The 24297-nt window shown below is 46.6% G+C and overlaps 1 pseudogene across 1 annotated transcript in view; it reads left to right on the top strand.

The window, feature by feature from the left end:
* LOC148144267 (uncharacterized) overlaps positions 1-13454 on the top strand; it is a 46630-nt pseudogene extending 33176 nt beyond the window's left edge. The window contains exon 3 of the transcript XR_015751675.1: positions 12803-13454. The product of XR_015751675.1 is annotated as an uncharacterized LOC148144267 (transcript). The remainder of the gene's footprint in view (positions 1-12802) is intronic.
* Positions 13455-24297: the final 10843 nt, after the last annotated feature.

The raw sequence follows: 24297 nt of genomic DNA, 5'->3' as shown, positions 1-24297 counted from the left end.
CATTCATTTGGAAGGACTCTGTTAAACTTGTGAGGCTGCAGACAAGATTTACAGGGATGTTGCTGGGACTGGTGGTTTTGAGTTACAGGGAGAGGCTGGGGCCTTTTTTTACCCTGGAGCGTTAGAGCCTGAGGGGTGACCTTATACTGATTTATAAAATCATGAGGGGCATGGAGAGAGCGAATAGCCAAGCTCTTTTTTTCTAAGGGAGGGGAGGGGGGTGGGGGGCAAGGTTCAAAACTAGAGGGCATAGGTTTAAGTTGAGGGGGGAAATATTTACAAAGGACCTAAGGGGAAACATTTTCATGCAGAGGGTGATGTTTGGATGGAATGAGCTGTCTGAGGAAGTGGTGGAAGTGGGTACAATTACACATTTTAAAATGTATCTGGATGAAGGGTTCAGGTATCGAGAGATATGGGCTAAATGTGGAACTTGGGTCTGGGCCAGATTGAGACATCTGGTCGGCATGGATGGGTTGAACTGAAGGGTCTGTTTCCATGTAGTGTGACTCTATATCTATCCTCTATGACCAAAACCAGTCCTCTTCACTGATAATCTTCCTGCTGGATTTTTTTTAGAGCACCCAATTTCAGGAGATTTCTGGTGGGTAAAATTGGCATCTGTCCTGTATCATGGAAATTCTGGAAAATAAAAATAAATAGTTCTCCCTGTAAATGGTACAATCCTCCCCACTGCTACCTCTCCAATGAACAATTACAATCCTTTCCGCCCCCACACCCATTCAGGGTACAGTCCTCCCCTACCCACATCTGACATGAATGGTATGACCCTTGCTGTCTGAATTGTATAATTGTCCCCTTCCCATGTGAATGGTACAATCCTTCCACACCGCACCACAACCCATGAATAGTAGGATCCTTCTCAGTCCCCATTCCCCCCAGAATGGTACAATTCTCCCCTGAGAATCCTGAGCTGGGAACTCCCAAGTCTCTTTGTGTTTCCAGCATGGACCCTTTCTGGAACTCCACTTGCCCCCTCCTGAAAAATGTCCCTTTATATCACCACTCTGCCCTCTGCCAGCCAATCCTCAATCCATGTCAGCACCTTGCCCCTAACACCTGGGACTCTTATCTTATTTCACAGTCTCCTGCGCTGCACCTTGTCAAAGGCCTTCTGGAAATCCAAATCACTCACATCCACTGGCTCTCCCTTTGTCTAACTTACTCGTTCGCTGCTCAAAGAATCCTAATAGATTTGTCAGACGTGACCTCCTCTTGTCAAAGCCGTGCAGATTCAGTCCTGTTTTACCATACACCTCGAAATATTCCACACTCTCACCCTTCAAAATGCGTGTTCAGTTTACCCATTTACCATAAATAAGCCCTTCTGTTAATTAAAATGTAACCAAGTTTAAAGACATCATATTATGTATGTACACTGTTTTTGCCCCTTGTAATATATTATCCTTCTGAAGAAGTCCTTCAAAAAATATTAGCACAAGGTATGAAATGGACATAGGAGTGAAAAAGGATGAGAGATGTCTTAATAGAGGTATACAAGATGTTGAGAGGCACAGATAGAGTGGATAGCATTGGAAGAAATGATTGTTACAAGTCGGCATAATTTTAAGGTAATTGGAGGAAGGTTTGGGGGAGATGTCAGAGTAGGTTCTTCACACAGAGTCGTGGGTGCATGGAATCCACTGCCAGCAGTGGTAGTAGAGTCTGATATATTAGCAACATTTAAGCGATAGGCACATGGAAGTTAGTACAATGAAGGGTATGCCTCATCTGAAAGTAGGATAAAGTGCCTGTACTGTTCTGTGTTCTATGTCAAAAGTTTCGGATTTGTGAGCAGTACAGTCAGATCCGAGCAAACAAGGACATGCAGGTCATACGGCGCTTAGACCGAGCGAGGCGTGCAGGGTTACGGCTGCACAGGAGATGCACAAAAGCAAGGTCAACGTTTAGATTTCAAATTGGACCATTTGGATGGTGTTGGACAGAGGAAGGAAGTTGCCGTCTGAGTTAAAGCTCAATCTTCATTCAGAGAGAGGAGCAGCAGCAGCTTTAGAAGCTCATGGTCCACCTTCCGCATGCAGACAATACGGGGTGCTCTGATTGGCCGGATGACTAGACTCCTTCCGGTCAGCCGTCCATCAGAACGATGAGAGGCGGTGCCTCATGCCGATCGACACATGCGCACGAGCACCTCGCTCTCAGCGCACGTACACTGTCCGCATCAGAAGAGCGGTTTCTCCATCGCATGGGGGTGTGGGAGATATAGCTGCCATTAAAGAGATTAAATCAAGTGTCTCATATGCCTCCTTAACCGTCCTACTCGTGTGTTGTTGTAGTACATCTCAGGAACCAACCTTTAATCGATTTTAAATGTATACACTGCATGAGAGACTACAGGTGTTTACCTCAAAACTCTATTTCCAGTTCAGTGTCAGTATATTGCTCTTTATCTGTCCTCAAATAAGGACCGAGTCAATACCCTCCACCTGTCACTCCTGAACGTTGATTTTGTTTTTTGTTTGCACATTCCAACACTCTGTTTCAATCATTTGTTAAAAGTTATTCGTGGTATATGAGAGTTGCTGGCTGGCCAGCATTTTGTTCCCCTTGAGAAGGTGGTGATGGTCTGCCGTTTTGAACTGCTGTGGTCCACACGCTTCACGATGACCAACAATGCCCTTAGGGAGGGAATTCCAGGATTTCGGCCCAGCAACACTGAAGGAACAGCAACATATTTCCAAGTCAATATGATGAGTGGCTTGGAGGGGTACTTGCAAGAGATTGTGTTCCCAAATAGCTTTTGTCCTGGTCCTTCTAGCTGGAAGTGGTTGTTAGTTTGGAAGGTATTTTCTCAGGTTCTTTGCTGAATTTCTGTGGTGCGTCTTGTAGATAGTACACACTACTGGTTCTGAACAGTGGAGTAGAGGGAGTGGATGCATGTGGATATCGTGCCAATCGACCAGGTTACTTTGTCCTGGATGGTATCATGTTTTTTTCAGTGATGTTGAAGCTGCACCCATCCAAGCTGGTGGGAGAGTATTCCACTTCACTGCTAAATTGTGCCTTGTAGAAGATAGACAGATGAAAGTATTTGACAAATGCACTGCTTGCACAAGATCTAGTGGATTTGTGCCACTTTTACCCACCAAAAAGCTCCGGACACTGGGTGCATTAAAACAAATCCAGTGGGAAGATTATCACTAAAAAGGTCAAGTTTCGCTCATAAGAGGTTTACAAAATTATGAGGGACATGGATAGGGTAAATAGGCAAAGTCTTTGCCCTGAGGTCAGGGAGTCCAGAACTAGAATGCATAGGTTTTGGGTGAGAGGGGAATGATATAAAAGAGACTTAAGGGGCAACGTTTTCACACAGAGGGTGGTACGGGTACGGAATGAGCTGCCAGAGGAAGTGGTGGAGGCTGGTACAATTGCAACATTTACGAGGCACTTAAATGGGTATATGAATAGGAAGGGTTTGGAGGGATATGGGCCGGATGCTGGCAGGTGGGACTAGTTTGGGTTGGGATATCTGGTCAGCGTGGACGGGTTGGACCGAAGGGTCTGTTTCCATGCTGTACATCTCTATGACTCTAAGTGTTATTGACTTATAGAGTCACACTGCACTGAAACAAACCCTTCAGTTCAACACATCCATGCTGACCAATTGTCCGAGACTGACCCAATCCTAATTTCCAGCATTTGGCCCATATCCCTCTAAACCCAAATGATTCATCCAGACACCTTTTAAATGATGTAATTGTACTCAACTGCACAACTTCCTTTAGCAGCTTGTTCCACAAACACACAACCATCAGCATAAAAAGATGGTCCCTTACATCCCTCGATCTAACCCATCACCCACAGCACCCCTTGTCCATTCCCCTGCCACACATATCGCCCCCATTCATTCATCCCCGTCACCCACAGTGCCCCCTGTATGTACCCCTGCCACCCACAACGCCCCCTGTCCATTCTGCCCGCCCCACCATCCACAGTGCCCTATCCATTTCCCCCGCCACCCACAGTACCCCCGTCCATTCCCCTCGCCACTCTAAGCACCCCCTGTCCATTCCACTACCCCGCAATTCATAGCATCCTCTGTCCATTCACCCATGGCTCCCACCACCCTCCCTGTCCATTCCCCCTGCCACCCACAGCGCCCCTGTCCATTTACTCCGGCACACACAGCGCCCCCTGTCAATTTCCCCCCCCCCCCCGCCCCACACAGCGCCCCCTGTCCATTCTCCCTCTCTACTTCTAACACCCTGTCCATTGTCTCTCACGCCACCCTCTGCACCACTGTTGTTTCTCTTCGCACTGTCTCCCCTCCATCCATTCTCTCTCCCTCACCCTCTGTCGCCATTCATTCTCCATCACTTTCCCCAACCTCTGCCACACAGCCCATTCCCTCGCCCCTCCTACCTTCCATCCCCATCCATTCTCTACCCACCCAGTGCCCCTGTGCATTCTCTCTGTTTCTTTCTCTCCCAACACTCTGCATATCCAATTCGCTCTCTCCTCACCCCATTCTGTATCACTCCTCCCCAGCACTCTGCATCCCCTCCCCCATTTTCTCTCTCTCTCTGGCCCCTCTCTCATTCTCTGTCCCCCCCAGTCTTTCTCTACGCTCTACCCTCTGCCCCCCTGTCCATTTTCTCTCTCTCTCTCTACTGCCCCCCTCCCCCCCGAATCTGTCTCTTTTCTCCCCAGCTTCCCCCTAACTCCGGTCTTTCTCGTGCCTTGAGCCCTCTTTGATCGTTGTATCAAGCCCTCCTAAGGAGAGAGACGGAGAGAATGGGTGGTGATGACTCTACCTGGGAGAAGGGAAAGATGAGAAATGGCTGATCTTTACAATTGAGAATAACTAAAATGATATATTCAGAAACATCGTTAAAGTCTGAAAGTACATGCATTCTTTTTTTAAAAAATACCTGCTGAAATCTTTCTGAAACTTGCATTGAAATATGCGCAGTTAGGCTACAGCTCAGGACTGGCTGGAAGGGGTGAATGGACAATTCCTAGTCTTGTGTAATTGGTTCCAACTATGTAGAAATAGAGTTGTAGAGCACGGAAACAAAGCCTTTCAGGCAAGGCTGACCAGATATCCTAATTTAATCTAATGACCCATTTGCCAGCATTTGGCCCATCTCCTTCTAAACTCTTCATATTCATATACCAATCCAGATGTCTTTTAAATGTTGTAATCGTAGCAGTCATCACCAATTCCTCTCGCAGCTCATTCCAAACGCACAACATTATCTGTGTGAAAAATTTGCCCCTTAGTTCCCTCCATAAATCTATACCCTGTCGTCCTCGACTCGCTCCGACTACCCTGGGGAGAAGGCATACAAACGTTGAGCAGCCAGACAGAATGCAAAAGGAATTAAAAGTTGAACCACAGGGGAAGAAAAAGTGGCTCCACCCTTTTTTTCTCCTATCGGCATTTGAACACTTAAAAACTGTCAGTAACAGCGACATCTCCACAGATCATTCTGCGTGTGCTCCTCGATGTCAGGAAGGCACTACTCATGTTTGCCAGTGTCAGCAAATCACTGCGCATGCTCCTCGCTGTTCGCTGAAGACGCATGCGACTAACTTTTGACGAATCAATAGAAAATCAAGGAGGACCGGAAGAAGAATGATGCTCCTGCCACTCAGAGCGACCCTATTGTCTGAATGCGGAAGGTGGACCATGAGCTTCTGAACCTACTGCTGCTCCTCTATCTGAAAGATGATCGAGCTCCAGCCCAGACTGCAACTTCCTTCCTCTGTCCAACATCTGTGAGTATGACACTTTTTTGTTCTCACCCCCTTTTTCATTCTGGGATCAAAGGGCGTGGGTTTTGACCATGCTAAATTGCCTATAGTCATCAGGGATGTGTAGGTTAGGTGCATTATTGAGGAGTAAATGTAGAGTAATATGGTAGGAGAATGGGTCTGGGTGAGTTGCTCTTCGGAGGGTCAGTGTGGATGTGTTGGACTGCAGGGATTCTATAAACTATTGACTTGTAGCAACTGAAAGGAAAGGGAGTGAATCCAAAGGGAGGACAACTCATGTTGGTCCAGGTCTGTGTCTCAATTGGTAAATAGACAGGCAGGAGGCTGGAAGAACGTAGCAAGCCAGGCAGCATCAGGAAGTGGAGATGTTGAAGTTTCAGGTGCAACTCTTCTTCAGGACTGGGGGTGAGTATAGGGGGAGCTGCAGAACAAGGGTGTGCTGGGTCAGCGTGGTGAAGTTGGGAGAGGGTACAACCAGGTTGGTTAATTTGTGGAAGGAATCTGGTTGGTGGCACGGAGGAGTGGAAGGGAGTTGGGGAATGGTAAGGGAGGGTACCTGAAATTGGAGAACTCAGTGTTGAGTTCTGGGAGCTGTAGGCTGCCCAGGCAGAAGATGAGGTGTTGTTCCTCCAATTTGCAGTTAGGTTCATTGTGGCAATGGAGGAGGCCAAAAATAGTCATGTCAGAAAGGGAGTGGAAGGGGACTTGAAATGGCCAGTGACTGGGAGGTCCGGTTGGCCTCCGCGGACCCGGCTGCGATGCTTGGCGAACCATTCCCCAAGTTTACACTCAGTCTTCCCGATGTAGAGAAGACCACAATTGGCAAAGATGTGGCAAATTCAGGACCTCAATGTGAAGTTAGAGCCTTTGCTGTGAAAAAATGCAGAAAGGAGGTTTATTGTTTCAATGATGATATATTGAGACGTGGAGAAAGTGAGATCAGAGTTGAAAAGTGTGGGCTGGAAAAGCACAGCAAGTCAAGCAGTATCCGAGGAGCAGGACAGCTGACGTTTTGGGCATGAGCCCTTCATCAGAATGATGTGTGGATATACAAAGGGACCGCAGCATGCTTCTCCACCAGTCAATGCCAGTTGTCAGACAGGTGCAGCAAGCAATCAGCAAGGCAAGTGGTATGTTAGCAAGTGGAATTGAGTTCAGAAATCCGAATGTCTTCCTGCAGTTAGGGGGTCATTGAATATATTCGAAGGTTGAGTTCAATGATTTTTGAACAGCAAAGAAGTGTAAGTTTATGGGGCAAGGTAAGAAAATGGTTTAAAGACCAGTACGGAACAGTTAGTCATACAGCTTAGAAACAGACCCTTCAGTTCAACTTGTTCGTGCTAATTATATTCACAAACTAAACTAGTCACACCTGCCTGTGTTTCGCCCAAATCCCTCCAACTATTCATATTCATGTACTTATCCAAATGTCTTTTAAACATTGTTACAGTACCTGCATCTACCACTTCATCTGGCCATTCATTCCACATACAAATCACTCTCTGTGAGGAAAGAAAAGGTGCCCCACATGTCTTTTTAAAATGTTTCTCCTCTCACCTTCATTATTTGCTCGTGAATCTTGAAAACGCCCACCCGACAGAAAGGACACCTGCCGTTCACCTCACCTACTCCCCCTTATGATTTTATAAACCTCTATAAGGTTAACTCTCAACCTACTGTGCTCCAGCGGAAAATGTTCCAGCCTATTCACTTAGATATTGGTGGATCCATATCCAGTTATGATTTGTTGAATGCTGGTGCAAGCTTGAAAGACCGAATGGCTTACTCTTGCTCCCAATTTTCTCTCACTGTGTCCAGGACAGCAAGAGACCATAAGACATGGGAGTCGAAATTAGGCCATTCAGCCTATCTGGTCTGCTCAATCATTCAAACATGGCTGATAAGTTTCTCAACCCTATTCTCCCGCTTTCTCCCGATAATACTCGATCCCTTTGATACTCAAGAACCTATCTATCTCAGTCTTGTATATCCTAAGTGACCTCACCTCCATAGCCTTCTGTGGAAATGAATTCCATAGATTCACCATTCTCCGGCTGAAGACGTTTCTGCTTATCTCTGTTCTGAAAGGTTTTCCCTTCACTTTAAGGCTGGGCCCTCAGATGCTAGTCTCTCCAACCAATGGAAAAGGTGCCTCTGTCCAGGCCGTTAAGTATTCTGTATGTTTCAATAAGATACCCCCTGAGTACGGGCCAGTTAATCAGCATGAAACAGACCCTTCAGGATGAGGTGCAGCAGGGATTAGGATAGGCAAAGTGAGAGTGGAGGGAGAGTGTGTGGGATGGAGATTTTCAGCTACTTGGGAATAAAAGAGGAAAGAGAGTTCGCTACGAATTAGAATTGATCGGATGGGCCAATAGGCTAAGGAGAAGCAGAGGGACTTTAATTCAGAGAAATGTGATGTTTTGCATTTTGCCATAAGGGGAAAAGACATACAAAAGTTGAGCAGCCAGACAAAATGCAAAAGCAATAAAATGTCGAGCCACAGGGAAAAAAAACTTGTGGCTCCAACCTTTTTTTCTCCTGTTGGATTTGGACACTCAAAATCTGTCAAGGAACGCGAGCATTCCCATTGAGCATTCTGTGCATGTTTGCCGGTGTCAGCAATGCAGTGCGCATGTCTGCGGTGTCAGCAAAACACTGGGCATGCTCATCGCTGTCCGCAAAAAAAGCGCGAGACATTCTTTTGACGAACCAATAGAGAACCCTGGAGGACCGGAAGGAGATTGGCCCTCCTGCCAATCAGAGCCACCCCATTGTCTGAATGCGAAGGTTTCAGCATGAGCTTCTGAAGCTGCTGCTCCTCTCTCTCTCTGAATGAAGATTGTGCTTCACCCAGACTGCAAATTCCTTCCTCTGTCTAAGATCTGTGAGTACGGCTGTCTATTTTCTCGCCCCCTGTTCCATTTCTTTTTAATTCTGGAGTTCAATTGTTGACTTGCAGAAACTGAGAGGAAAGGGAGTGAATTCTGGAGGGGACAGACTCTGGAAACGTTGGTCCAGGTCTGTGACGCAATGAGCAAAATAGACAGACAGGTGGCTGGAAGAAGAACACAGCAAACCATGTAGCATCAGGAGAAGGAGAAGTGGACGTTTCGGTTTCTTCATGACGGGGGTGGAGGTGGGGGTAGAGGTGTAGATAAAGGGTGTGCTGGGGGCAGGGTGGTGAAGTGGGGATAGGTGAAGACAGGTAGAGGGTACGTCCTGGTTGGTCAATGGGAGGAATGAATCTGGGAGGGAGGGAGGAATGGAATCAAGGGATGGGAAGGGAAGGGCAGGGCGATTTTGTTTTGAAATTGGAGCACTCAATGTTGAGTTCTCCGGGCTGTTGGCTGTCCAGGTGGAAGATGAGGTGTTATTCCTCCAATTTGCGGTTTGGTTTGTTGTGGGAATGGAAAGTCTATGATGGTCATGTCAGAAAGGGAGTGGAAAGGGGAATTAAAATGGATGATGACTGGGAGGTCTGGTTGGCCTCTGTGGACTCAGCTGCGATGTTCAGCGAACCATTCCCTAAGTTTACGCTCTGTCTCCCTGATGTAGAGAAGACCACAAATTGCAAACAGGTGGCAAATGCAGTACCACAATGTGAAGTTATAGCTTTTGATGTGACGAAAAAGCAGAATGGAGGTGTATTGTTTAAATGGTGATATAATGGGATGTGCAGATGCTGGAGATCAGAGTCAAAAGTGTGGTACTGGAATAGCACAGCAGGTTAGACAGCATCCAAGAAGTAGGAGAGTCGATGTTTCGGGCACGAGCCCTTCATCAGGACTGATGTGTGGATGTACAAAGAGGCCTCAGCGTCCTTTGGAACCAGTCAATACCAGTTGTCAGATGGGTGCAGCAAGCAATCAGCAAGGCAAGTGGTATCTTAGCAAGAGAAATTGAGTTCAGAAGTGGGGATGTCTTCTTGCAGTTATGGGGACATTGAATATATTCAAGGCTGACTTCATCTAATGTTTGAACAACAAAGAAGTGGATGTTTATGGGAAAAGGCAATAAAATGGTTTTAAGACCGGTACAGAACAGTTACAGAGTCATACAGCACAGAAACAGACCCTACAGTCGGACTGGTCCATGCTGACTATATTCACACAAACTAGTCCCACCTGCCAGTGTTTGGCCCATATCCCTCCAAATCTTTCCAATATTTGTACTTACCCAAATGTCTTTTAAATGTTGTTACTGTACCTGTATCCACCACTTCCTCTGGATCTTCATTCCACACACAAACCATTCTGTGTAAACAAAACAAAGTGCCCCTCATGCCTTTTTAAAATCTTTCTCCTCTCACCTTCAAATTTGCTGCGTAATCTTGAAACCCCACCCTTGGGAAAGGATACCGAGCAGTCATCTCATCAATGCCACTCATGATTTTATAAACCTCTGTAAGATCACCTCTCAAACTATGCTCCAATGAAAACTTCCCAGCCTATTCACCTAGATGTTAGTAGATTCATGTCGAGTTAGCATCTGTTGAATGCTGGTGCAGGCTTCAAAGGCCCAATGGGTGACTCTTGCTCCCAATTCTCACAGTCTGTGTCCAGGACGGCAAGAGACCATAAGACATAGGAGCACATTTAGGTCATTCAGCCCATCGGGTCTGCTCTGCCATTCAATCATGGCTGATAGGTTTCTCAGCTCCATTCTCCTACTTTGTCTCCGTAATCCTCGATCTCCTTGATACTCTAGAACCAATCTATCTCAGTCTTCAATATCCTCAATGACCTGTCCACCACAGCCTTCTGTGGCAGTGAATTCCATAGATTCACGACTGTCTGGCTGAAGAAGTTTCTTCTTATCTCCATTCTTAAAGGTCTTCCCTTTACTCTGAGGCTGTGCCCACTGGTTGGAGAGACTAGAACCAATGGAAACATCTTCCCAACGTCCACTCTGTCCAAGCTGGTCAGGATTTTGAATGTTTCAATTGGAACCCCCCTGAGTGTGGCCCTGTTAATCAGCATGAACCACACCCTTCAGGGATGAGGTTCAACAAAGTGAGAATGGAGGGAGTGTGTGTGTGGGATAGAGATTTTCAGCTTCAAAGGAATAAGAGAGGAAAGAGAGTTCACTATAAATTAGATTTGATCAGATGGGCTGATGGGCCAAGGAGTGGCAGATGGTGTTTAATTTAATGAAGTGTGTGTTTTGCATTTTGGTCAAGTAATCCAGGCAGGACTGACACAGTTAAGGGGAGTGTTGCAGAACAAAGAGACCTCGAGTGCGGGTTCATAGTTCCTTGAAAGTGGAGTCTCAGGTAGACAGGACAGTGAAGAAGGAATTTGGTATGTTTTCCTTTATTGGCTAGAGCATTGAGTATAGGAGTTGGGAGGTCATGTTGTGACTGTACAGGACATTGGTTAGGCCACATTTGGAAGACTGCGTTCATTTCTGGTTTCCCTGTTATAGGAAAGATATTGTGAAACTTTGAATAGGATCTAAAAGATTTACAAGGCTGTTGCCAGAGTTGGAGGGTTTGAGATTCAAGAAGAAGCTGAATAGGCTGGGGATATTTTCCCTGGAGCATCGGAGGCTGAGGGGTGACCTTATAGACGTTCATAAGGGGCATGGATAGGGTGAATACCCAAGGTCTTTTGCCCAGGGTAGGGGAGTCCAAAACTAGAAGGCATAAGTTTGAGGTGAGAGGGGAATTTTAAAAGGCATCTAGATGGGTACATGAATATGAAGGGTTTAGAGGGATATGGACCACATGCAGGCAAATTGGACAAGATTAATTTAGGATATCTGTTTGGCACAGACGAGTTGAATCGAAGGGTCTGTTTCCGTGCTATATGACTTTAATCGTCGGCGGTGAAAGCAAAAGGGTCGTTGTGAAGACTGGAATTTCAAAGCAGCTTTCAAGGATGTTTTGCTCTTACTGGGAACAGAAGAATTTGACTGAAGTGTGTCGGTGTTAATGCCTTGATGTCTCATTTTGTTTCCACCTTTCTGGGGATGTTAACCATTTCATGTCTGGTTGTTCATCAAGAAGCTGAATTGCAGGTTCACCCTGAATTGACAAACTTTTGTTTTGCTTTCCAAAGTCAGACTTGCTCACTGTCAGCAGGAGCCCAATGTTGTGAAAGATATTAACTTTCAGGTGGAGTTACCCAAAATTCAGAGAGGTGTCAGTCTTGATGTTTTCGCTTTTCTGCCCCTGTAAGATCCTGAATCAGCACCTTCAGGAGGATTAGTTAGAGCAGAGGGAGAGAGAGAGTGGGATGGTGTTTTCCTTTTTGTGGAACAACAAAAGAAAAGAATATTCTGCAGAAAGTAGAATTGCTTGTTCTGAATTTCAACCCTGCAATGGTAATAATGACTTTTGTAATCTCTTTTTGCAGAGTATTTGAAGATCTGAAGACAGAAGTTTCAAAATCAACAGAGAAGGCCGCCTGCCCAAAACATTGACTCTCCTGCTCCTCGGATGCTGCCTGACTTGCTGTGCTTTTCCAGTGCCGCACTTTTCAACACCGACTCTCCAGCGTCTGCAGTCCTCACTTTGACGTCAATGTCTGACAGTCACTCAATCCATCGGGACCGCAACAATTTTCAACTATAATTCTGTGAGAAGGAGCAAAGCTTTTTGGTTCCTGTTTCGGTACATTTTCAGCGTCAGTGGGACTGGATGAGAAATCCTGTTGGTGCAGCGCACTGAATGTGGATCATGTAACAGCGATACGGTCTGGAAAGAGGAATTCACGGCAGAGAGGGACTGTACACGCATTTGTGTGCAGCGCAAGCTTCGGCCATGGAGAAACCAGAGGAATCCTGCCCTTTGGAGAAACCATTGAAGTGTGGCAACCGTGGAAAAGGCTTTCATGTCCCATCTGTCCTGGAGTCTCATTGGCGCAGCCACACTGGGGAGAGGCCGTTCTCCTGCCCTGTCAGCGGGAAAGTCTTCAGCGATTCCTCCACCCTGCTGAAGCACTGGCGGGCCCTGACAGGACAGCTGAAAGGCCTCTCCCTCGTGTGGACCCGCCAGTGCTTCAGCAGGGTGGAGGAATTGCTGAAGACTTTCCCGCAGTTGGGGCAGCAGAAAGGCATCTCCCCCAAGTGCAGGAAGGCTTTCAGCAATTCCTCTTCCCTGCTGAAGCACCGGCGGGTCCACACTGGGAAGAGGCCCTTCAGCTGCCTGAGTGCTGGAAGGCCTTCAACAATTCCTCCAACCTGCTGACCCACTGATGGGTCCACACGAGGGAGGGGCCGTTCTCCTGCACCGAGTGCTGGAAGGCCTTCAGCGATTCCTCCGCCCTGCTGAAGCACCCGCGGTTGCACACAGGGAGAGGCCTTTCAGTTGCCACGAATGCGGGAAGGCCTTCAGCAATTCTTCCAACCTGCTGAGGCATTGGCAGGTCCACACTGGGGAGAGTCCATTCTCCTGCCCCGAGTGCTGGAAGGCCTTCAGCAATTCCTCTGCCCTGCTGAAGCACCAGCAGGTCCACACGGGGAAGAGGCCATTCAAATGCCCTGAGTGTGGGAACGCCTTCAGCAATTCCTCTGCCCTGTTGAAGCACCAGTGGGTCCACACTGGGGAGAGGCCGTTCTCGTGCCCCAAGTGTGGGAACGCGTTCAGCAATTCTTCCACCCTGCTGAAGCACCAGCAGATTCACAATGGGGAGAGGCCAATCACCCACTCTGGGCACTATGGGCAATATAGTACAACCAATCCACCCTAACCTTCACCCTTATCTATAAATTACCTTCTCGAGAATGTAATTTAAATGCAGAACTTTTCTAAGAAAAATGTCAGTCTGACAACATTGGGACTCAGACAGAATTGTCTCTTAAAGGGATATTTCTGCTTATAAATAGGGCAACGTCTCCTCGAAATGTCGATTCATTTAGATATGACTGCGTCACTTTACATATTAAGATATTCCTTTTAATGTGCACGCATCCGTTTGAAATATAATCTTGTCCATTTAAATCTCTTTATTTGCAGAAATAGCCCGTTAAAATGTCCATGCCTTTTAAAATGCAGATTTCCCCCATTAGATATGACGCCGTTCCGTTATATGTCGGAATATCTGTTTAAATTGAGCCGTGAGCTTTCCCAATGTAGACAGGGCTCCTGGAAACGTGGCAGTGTCCCCCTCTGCAGCTGCAGAGCGAGACAGGAGAGTTTGTTTTTGTGAATGAGCAGTTGTAGCGCGAGGTGGCTGTTGCTTGGTGACGGTGAGACTCCCCCGGCCCCGCCCATCCCCCCGTGCAGACGTCACGCGGGGGCGAAGGCGGTTGGGAGGAGAAGTCGCTCGAGCGGGGAAGCGGCGGGAGGGCGGCCGTTAGGAAAATGGCGCCGTGCGGCCCGGGGCAGACACCCGTCACTGGCCGCCGCCGCCTTCCTGGTGCAGCTGCTGTGTCACGGCCACACCGGCCGGCTGTACAGCAGGCAGGAGCAGGTGAGCATTCTGGAGGCGGATGGGGTTAAGGGCCTGATTGGGAACTCGTCGGCCGCCTGGGTGGTGGAGTTCTACTGGTCGTGGGGCGGCCCCTGTGTCAACTATGGGGCCACCTGGAAGGTACTGGGCCCGGGAGGTGAAAGGTGAGGCAGGTTGTTGGGGGGGGGGAACGGAATGTGGGGCCTGTCCTGTCATAGTGACATTTTCCACTCACTTTCCATCTGCTTTTACTGGCGCCTGTGCTGTTTACCCTCACTTTTTAAATTCTTGTCCTGTTTATCCTCACTTTTTAAAAATCCTTGTGCTGTTTACTCTTGCTTGTTTACTTGTGCAATTCCTTAGACGAGTGTGTAAATACTAGTGAAGGAGATTATGCACCAGCATATGTTCCTCAGTCATTGAAGGGATAGGACCTGTGGAGAATGGTTAGTAAAGCATGTGGTGTGCTAAGCCTGGTTAACATGGATATAGTTTGTTATTTGTCAAATTATACTTTGTATTATTTAGAGTCGTCAGAGTTGTACAGCACAGAAACAGGCATCTTTGTTCCAACCCCTCCATGCCGACCAGATATCCTAAATTAATCTCGTCCCATTAGCCAGCACTTGGCTCATCTCCCTCTCAACCCTTCCCATTTATATACCCATCCAGATGCCTCTTAAGTGCTGTAATTGTACCAGCCACCACCACTTCCTCTGGCAGCTCATTCCATACACACACCACCCCACCCTCTGCATGGAGAGGTTGCCCCTTATGTATACCTTTTATATATTTCCGCGGTCACCCTAAACCTATGCCCTCTCGTTCTGAACTTCACCCCGACACTGGGGAAAAGTCAGACAAGATGGAAAAGCAATAAAATGTTGTGCCGTATGGGGAAAACAATTATGGCTCTACCCTTTTTTTTCTCCTATTGGCATTTGAACACTTAAAATCTGTCAATAATACCAGCAGCGCCACTGAGCATATTGTGTGCGTTCCTGTGTTAACAAGCACGGCCATGTTCACCGGTGTCACCAAAACATTGCACATGTTCCTCACTGTCGGCAGAAAGGTGTGAGACCTTCTTTTGATTGACCAAGAGTACGACACACTCATTTCTCATCCCCTTTTCCATTTATTTTCCATTGTGATGTTCAATTGTTGACTTGCTGCAACTGAAAGGAAAGGGAGTGAATCCAGGGAGGGAACAGACTTGGGAAAAGTTGGGCCAGGTCTGTGACTTAATTGGCAAAATAGACATGCAGGAGGCTGGAAGAACGTAGCAAGCCAGGCAGCATCAGGAGGCCAAGTCGATGTTTTGGGTGTCACCCTTGTTGAGGACTGGGGATGTGTGTAGGGAGAGCTGCAGAACGATGATGTGCTGGGGGCAGGGTGGTGAATTGGGGATAGGCGAGGACAGGTAGAGGGTACAACCTGGTAGGTCAGTGGTAGGAAGGAATCTGGTTGGTGGCGGCAGGGAGGGGCTAGGAAGGAATTCAAGGGGTGGCGAGGGAGGTAAATAAATTGGTGAACTCCATGTTGAGTCCACCAGGCTGTAGGCTGCCCAAGTGGAAGATGTGTTGTTCCTCCAATTTGCGGTTTGGTTCGTTGTGGCAATGGAGGAGGCCAAAGATGATCATATCAGAAATGGAGTGGGAAGGGGAATTAAAATGGGTGGCGACTGGGAGGTCTGGTCAGCCTCTGCGGACTGGTCCCCAAGTTTATGCTCAGTTTCCCCAGTGTAGAGAAGACCACAATTGGCAAACACGTGGCCAATGTGAAGTTAGAGCTTTTGCTGTGTAAAAAAAAAAGCAGAAAGGAGGTGCTTTGTTTAAATGTTGATATACTGTTTTGGGATATGGAGAAAGTGAGGACAGCAGTTACTGGAGATCAGAGTCGAAACGTGTGGTGCTGGAAAAGCACAGCAGATCAAACAGCATTCCAGGAGCAGGAGAATTGACATTTTGGGCATGAACCCTTTGTCAGGAATGACGTGTGGATGTACAAAGGGGCCTCGGCATCCTTTAGGAGAAAGTGAGGACTGCAGATGCTGGAGATCAGAGCTGAAAATGTGTTGCTGGAAAAGCGCAGCAAGTCAGGCAGCATCCAAGGAGCAGGAGAATCGACGTTTCGGGCATGAGTTTCCTGAAGAAGGGCTCATGCCCGAAACGTCGATTCTCCTACTCCTTGGATGCTGCCTGACCTGCGCTTTTCCAGCAACACATTTTCAGGCCTCAGCGTCCTTCCTCACCAGACAATGCCAGTTGTCAGGTGCAGCGAGCCATGAGTTGTGCAAGTGGTACATGAGCAAGAGGAATTGAGTTCAGAAGTGGGGATTTCTTCCTGCAGTTAAGGGGTCATTGAATATATTCAAGGCTGAGTTCATGTGATTTTTGAGCAACAAAGAAGTGGATGTTTATGGGGGGCGGGGGGGGGGAAGGTGAGAAAATGTCTGGACATTCATTTCACACACAAACCACTCTCTTTTTTAAAAAAATGCTGCCCCTCAAGTCTTTTTAAAATCTTTCTCCTCTCACCTTCAAAATTTGCTGCCTATCCTCAGTGACCTGGCCTCCATAGCTGTCTATGGCAATGAATTCCATAGGTTCACCACTGTCTGGCTGAAGACGTTTCTCCTTCTCTCTTTCTAAAACGTCTTCCCTTTATCTAAGGCTGTGCCCTCCGCTCCTTGTCTCTCCTACCCATGGAAGCATCTTCCCAACGTCCACTCTGTCCCGGCTGGTCAGTATTTTGACCCTTCAGAGTAGGGATTCGGTTCAGCAAAGTGAAAACAGAGGGGGCCTGTGTGGTATGGAGACTTTCAGGTTCTAGGGTATAAGAGAGCAAAGAGAGTTTGCTATAAGTTAGAATTTTTGGGGTGGGCAACAGGCTGAGGAGTGTCAGATAGAGTTTAATTCAGAGAAATGAGGTATTGCATTTTGGTTGAGCAATCCAGGCAGGACTGACAGTTAAGGGGAGTGTTGCTAAACAAAGAGATCTTTGAGTTGCAGGTCGATAGGCTAGTGAAGAAGGCGTTTGGTATGATTTCCTTTATTGGTCAGAGCATTGAATAAAGGAGTTGTGAGGTCATATTGTGGCTGTACATTGATTAGGGCATTTTTGGAAACTACGTTAAGTTCTGCTCCCCCTGATATAGGAAAGAACTTATGAAACTTTGAAAGGGGTCGTGAGAATGTTTGTAAGGAAAACTTGTCCTTTAGCATTTAGACTAAAATGTAATGTTGAATTATAGAACACATTTGCTCCACACTAGAAAATAGACAGGCAGGGAGGGTAAGGCATATAAGAACATTTGCCTTAACATCAGTGAATTTGTATAAACAGGATATTGAGTGATCACATTCACGGCAGTTCCTTTGTGAAATGAATAAGTGTTTGATTCTGACCTCGAAATGAAACTCGGTATCAATTACTTCTCTCCCGAATTATTGCCTTTCACTCCTCCCACCCTGCCCCTGTAAAAACGCCAACCCATTCTCCCAATTCCTTCGTCTCCGCCGCATCTGCTCCCAGGAGGACCACTTCCAAAAACGTACAACCCAGATGGCCTCCTTCTTCAAGGACCGCAATTCCCCCCCCGACGTGGTCGACGATGCCCTCCACCGCATCTCTTCCACTTCCCGCTCCTCCGCCCTTGAGCCCCACCCCTCCAACCGCCACCAGGACAGAACCCCACTGGTCCTCACCTACCACCCCACCAATCTCCATGTACAGCGCATCATCCGCCGTCATTTCCGCCACCTCCAAACGGACCCCACCACCAAGGATATATTTCCCTCCCCTCCCCTATCAGCATTCCATAAAGACCACTCCCTCCGTGACTCCCTCGTCAGATCCACACCCCCCACCAACCCAACCTCCACTCCCGGCACCTTCCCCTGCGACCGCAGGAGGTGCAAGACTTGCGCCCACACCTCCCCCCTCACCTCCCTCCAAGGCCCCAAAAGAAACTTCCATATCCGCCACAAATTCACCTGCACCTCCACACACATCATCTATTGCATCCTCTGCACCTGATGTGGCCTCCTCTATATTGGGGAGACAGGCCGCCTACTTGCGGAGCGTTTCAGAGAACACCTCTGGGACACCTGGACCAACCAACCCAACCACCCTGTGGCTCAACACTTCAACTCCCCCTCCCACTCCACCAAGGATGTGCAGGTCTTTGGACTCCTCCATCGCCAGACCACAACAACACGACGGTTGGAGGAAGAGCGCCTCATCTTCCGCCTAGGAACCCTCCAACCACAAGGGATGAACTCTGATTTCACCAGTTTCCTCATTTCCCCTCCTCTCCCCCCCACCCCCCCCCCACCCCCCCCCCACCCCCCCACCCCCCCAACCCCCCCCACCCCCCCCACCCCCCCCACCCCCACCCCCCCCACCCCCCCCCCCCACAACATTAGTCTTGTTGTTCATTGTCGGGTTGTTGATTAGTGAAAGTTTTAAGTCGAGATTATCTTCTCTGTTGTATCTATTCATCTTGGCTTGTCTTGCTTTGCTGTTTGTGTTGTTTGTTAGTTATAGTTTTGTTCTGTTGGGTGTTCTTCATTTATGAAATAGAGGGTGGCTGCTGCTTTTGTCATTTATATCAAAAAAAAGCTGGCCAGTGATACAATTCTTGCATACTTGGTTAAGCAACTATGTGCCACATCCAGGATTTATGAGAAATCTGGAATGTGAGTGCCTCATTTCTCTTAAAATGTTCATGTGTATGTACGAGAGAGTGCGCATGTGAGACAGACAGAGACTCAGCACTGATTCCCTGCAGCTTGCAGAAAGTTTAATCCTGTGAGATTTGGTTTGGATGCACATTTGCTTGTTGATGAATGAATGTTTGCGTTTGTACTTTGTGGGGTTGGAGCCCTTGTTGATCAGTAGTTTTGTGAAGATTTAAAGTAGGTCAGATAACTGAGTGTGCCCCTAGATAAGATGGAAGACAAATGTCCCCTAACAGAAATAACAAGTCTGTATCCTTAATTATGAGAAACAATTAAGGAGAATATCAGCTGCAGCTGCTCAACAGAATAAGGATTGGTCTCTAGGAGGCGCACATGATTTAACTCTCTTCACTAAAATTGAACAAGGGATTTGGGAAAAAAGAAAGGGAAGTAAGCAGAAAGAAGTCTTATCAGAGTAGAAAAGGGTAGCTCGGGGAAAAATGGGAAAAATCCATGCAATCATCATGGAGACAAAACTGTATTAAAAGGGGAGTTAGTCCATTAACTGAGGAAGGATGTGAACTATTTGGACAGAACTAAAACATAAATGTGAAGCACATGATTTAGAAGCAGAATTGGGATAGGCAAGGGAGAAAATTTAAAAAACGCGAAGATTCAGAATCTACGTTGAAACGTCAAGGGCACCAAAGAAAAAGGAAACTGATGAATAAACAACAGACTGCAATTGCAGCTGCGCAGGACGAAGCTCACAAGGACTGTTCCTTTTCCCCCACCCTCCCCTCTTCCATAGACCCATTACAAAAGAATCCTGATCCGTTTGTAGATGGTGGGGGAGATATTGATTCGGAGGAGGAAATATTTTATGCTTCTAATCCTGTCAGCTGACCACTTCCGGTTCCCTGCCTGAACCCTACCCCCTTACTCTGATGACGAATGTGCCAAGGCTCATGACCTCCTCCCAGCTGTCCTGCCGAATAAGAATTCGGCTTACCACAAACCCGGTGCCTACTGTACTAGGAGTCAATTAAAATTAAAACCTGGAAGAAACACTGAAGAGACTCCTTTTGATTTCCACTGCCCCTAAACTAAAACTAATAAGTCCCGAAGACACTGATGATTTGCAATCAAAGTCTCAGGACCTTAATATCAGACCTTGCACTCACCCTGATGTGGGAGGGCCAAAAATAAATTTCCCGAATAGAAGAGGTCCCTAACCCACAGGCTCTGAATCCGGGACAAGCCCAATTTATGGATCTTTATCAACCATGGAAACCTCATGACTCTCAAGCATTATCAATAAGGCTGCAGATTATGGAAGGAATCCTGAGGGATCTGTTAATTACATTAATAGGACTAATACCATTTATAATGCTGCCTCCCAAGACCTAATTCACCTCAGAATGCAGCTTTTTGCCTGAAAAATGGGCGAGTTCTGAGAAATTTTACAAGGTAATAATCATACCCAGCCTGTAGTCCGGCACCCAGTGGAAACTATCAGATTGGATTATTACCTGTCTCCATCAAGCAGTGCATCGTGTAGTTGATGTGGGTAAAGTCTTAACATGTAAACCCAGCTCAGGCGAAGAGGCTGAGGAGTTCCTTACCTGTTTTAAGGAATGCTATGGCGCTTCCTCTGGTGACACTAACTACCTACAAGGATGATCATCCCAATTTAATGCCCTATGTATGATTCTTACCTGATCAGGTACAGAAAGCTATTAAAACCCACAATAACCACCGGCAAGATGCTGAGGTTGCACAATTCAGCCGAGAGGTTTGTTACTTCTGAGAACTAAAGGATCCCAAGAATAAGGCTACCATCGGCATGGTAAAGACAGAACTTGCCCAAACTACAGTGGCTAACCTTAAACCCAGTATTCAAAGAAGACCTTTACGTCTGCAAGGTCAGTCAAGCTAGCAAATGAAACCCTCATACTATCGTCCAGTATGGCACAACAGTAGAAATGGTACTGTGTATTCACAACATCCCAATGGACCTTGCGGTCCTCCTGTGTATCCTTCCCCAACAGTCCATGATGCCCCTAGACACCCTCTCATGACTCTTCACTTCCTCCCCCATCCCCTAGAGTCCCCCAACAACTACACCTTTGTTTCAATTGCAGTGAACCAGGACATTGGTCCAAGAACTGCCCTTTCCGTAGCAGTCCCTGGTTCATCACCGCAGTAAAAACAACAGACAATCTCCTGGTCTCCCTCCCCAGTGACCTTAGCAGGTTGCCCCTTTTACTGCACAAAACCCTTTTCAAAACTGACTCCCGGATATAGAGCAGCTTCCTGCTTTGAATTTTCCCATACTTACCGCTAGCCCAGAAGATGGACCTATGCTAATTCGTAACCATAATGGCCACGATATTGAATTTATGTTTGACACAGGAGCCACTGTTTCATCACTTCCCGTCCATCTTGCTAATGCTTTTGATTTTCAAATCTCGGACGATGATGAAATCCTGCAATGTTTTGATGGTTCCTCTAATAAACATGCATACGCTGTCCCTCTGACAGTGGTGTGGAAAACTTGTGCCACGCTCCCTTTTTGCTTTGTTACTAATGGATTACGTATTCCTCTACTCGCTAGAGATCTCCTCTGTCCTCTAAATATTACTATTGAATGTCATGATGATGGTATCCTGATTCAGGATCCACCTCATTTTGTTCAATGCATCAATACCAAACCAAAGCCTCCTCGATGGTGGTCATTTGATTTGGATCCTTATGCTTTTGATCCTATTTTACATAACGTCCCTCACCCCCACATTATTTTAGCTTATGACTCATCCGGGAATGATCTCAGGTTTGAACAGATACTATAATCCCTTACTGGGCACGACTCAGCACGTTTGGGTGATTGGTGAGATCAGATCACCAGCTGGTGTCAGTTCCTCTTCATAGCTGGAAAACTGGCCCTCTCATTTTCCCTGTGTCACCACTCACTTGAACCCAGAACATAAAACCTAAGAAGTAGGTTTTGACACTAAGACTCTTTTTGATCATGCTGATCAAACTTGCCGTGAAATTCAGCCGCTCACTCAAGGATCAATGCTATTTTATGCACAACCTTAGTCGATTCATGGCAGCCTGCGTCATCATCATGCCCACCATCACCCGCAGGACGCAGTATATCCTGGAGTCTGGATGGACTCTAAAACACAAGTGGGCCTTGCTAAGGTCCCACCCATCATTGTTCTGATCAAACCTAATTCTGTCCTCCTGTCTATATCTCAATACCCCCTGAAACCAGAAGGTGAAGCTGGCATTCAACCTGTCATTGCTTTATTTCTACAGCAAGGCCTTCTAGTCCCATGCCATTCTTCTGTCAATACACCTATCTTTCCGATCCCTACACCGGGATGTCCTGAATGTCATTCACGACCTTCGTGAAGTAAATAAAATCATTGAGGCTCATAATCCTCCAGTTGCTAATCCTGCTACTATCCTCAGCCAAGTTCCAGTTGATGCCAAGCTCTTCACTATCGTTGACCTCCAACATACATTCTTTTGTCTTCCTTTGCATCCAGATAGCCCAATACATTTTTGCCTCCTTTTAAGGGCCACCAATATATGTGGACTTGCCTACCTCAAGGGTTTATTCAGTCGCCGACACTCTTTTCAGAGACTCTTCATGCCCAGCTTGAATTATTTGAATTTCCTGGAGACACTACCCTAGTTCAATACATCGATGACCTCCTCGCTAGCCCTGACAAAGTGTCCAATCACACTGACTCCACTACCTTTCTCAACCATCCACATCAATGTGGCTCTCTTGTACCCCCCAGCAAAGTTAAGACTAATCAGAAAGAAGTTAAGTTCCTAGGTACTCTCATTTCTGAATTCGATTGGTGCTTGACACCTGAACGTATTGATCCTATTCTTTGTATTGCCCCTCCAACCACTCCTAAACATAAGGTAGTTTCTCAACCTCATCAATTATTGCCGACAATGGATTCCTAATTGTGCCCTTCTGACCCAAACATTATCTCCCTTGTCCTCGTCTAATGTGCCTTAACGGTATGAACTCACCCCATAACAACTACAAGTCTTTATGGAGCTTAAAACTGCCCTCTCTTCAGCACTCACGCTAGGCCGACGTTTGTATGATTGCCACTTTCATCTTTATGTTGCCATCCTTGATACCTGTGCTTCAGCTGTTCTCACCCAGCAGCATGGCTCCTCTTGGCGCCCTATTGCCTATTTTTCTACTCAACTTGACCCCATTGCTCAAGGTATGCCTTCCTGCACCCAGATTCTCTCTGCCATCCATACTATGGTAGTGGCTGCCTCTAATAAAACTTTACATCAAAATGTAGAAGTCTGTACCTCACATTCTGCAGTATCCTTGCTGATTTCTAAATATACTCAACACCTCGTTAAGGTTCGTCTCAGTCGCTGTGAGGTTTCATTACTTCTGAATCCGTTTCTCTCCTTTAAATGCTGCTCTAACATTAACCCTCTACATTCCTGCAGGAAGAACCGCTTGAACTGCCTGATCCTCCCCATGATTGTGTTCTCATAAATGAACTTGTTACTAAACCATGTCCTGATCTTACGGACAACACCGATGTGATCAACAAAACTGGTCAAGATGCAGGGAAGATACTTGCCCAACTGTTGTCTGATTCATATGGATGGAAGTTTACTTGCTGGCTATGATCGCTGTGTGGATGGATTGTACTGATAATCCTTGGTCTCATCCTAGGAATATATACTGTCGTCCGCTTATGCATGAAATGGACTGTACATTGTTTTTCACCTAAGCCAAAGAAGAGTCTGCTTAATTGACCCTTGTCTAACCCTCTACCTCTATGCCTGAACTTCCATGCTGAAATCCAGTATCTTTCAGACTCTGCTTCTCTGGACGATGACCTGGCAGAGGAGGCACTTGACTTATTTGAAAATACAAATTGACTGAATGGACTAATTATTGTTATAAGCCAAGTAGTTGTCATGAAATAACAAAAGAAGGGAATAAGAAAGTCTTTAGCATAAAACTTGTTTTTAAACATTTAAACTAAAATATAATGTTGAATTATAGAGCACATTTGCTGCACACTAGAAAATAGACAGGCAGGGAGGCTTGGTAAAAGGGGAGAACTCAAGGTATGCAGAAGATAACCAAATGATAACAGGATACCCTAAGGCAATTAAGTACATTTGCCTTAACAGTGAATCTGTGTAAATAGGACACAGAGTGATAACATTCATGGCTGTTCCCTTGTGAAATTAATGACAGCGTTTGATTCTGATCCCCGAAACGAAACTTGGTACTGTCAAAAACCTTGTAATTGACAGTCAGGTCCTGTTAATTATAATAGATTCCTATTACCCTTTGCAATCTAGGCAAACAGAGGGAAAAACACCTTTGCTGTTAAAAGTCCCTGACTTGAGAGTTCAAAAGGACAAGAGAGAGAAACCATTGT

Source organism: Chiloscyllium plagiosum, unplaced genomic scaffold (genome assembly GCF_037043375.1).
Source record: "Chiloscyllium plagiosum isolate Xiang-an unplaced genomic scaffold, Cpla_swu_hap1 HiC_scaffold_27, whole genome shotgun sequence".
In the NCBI taxonomy this organism is placed as follows: Eukaryota; Metazoa; Chordata; class Chondrichthyes; order Orectolobiformes; family Hemiscylliidae; genus Chiloscyllium; species Chiloscyllium plagiosum.
Note: the sequence above shows the minus strand (reverse complement) of the source record. Positions and strands in the feature narration are given on the sequence as shown.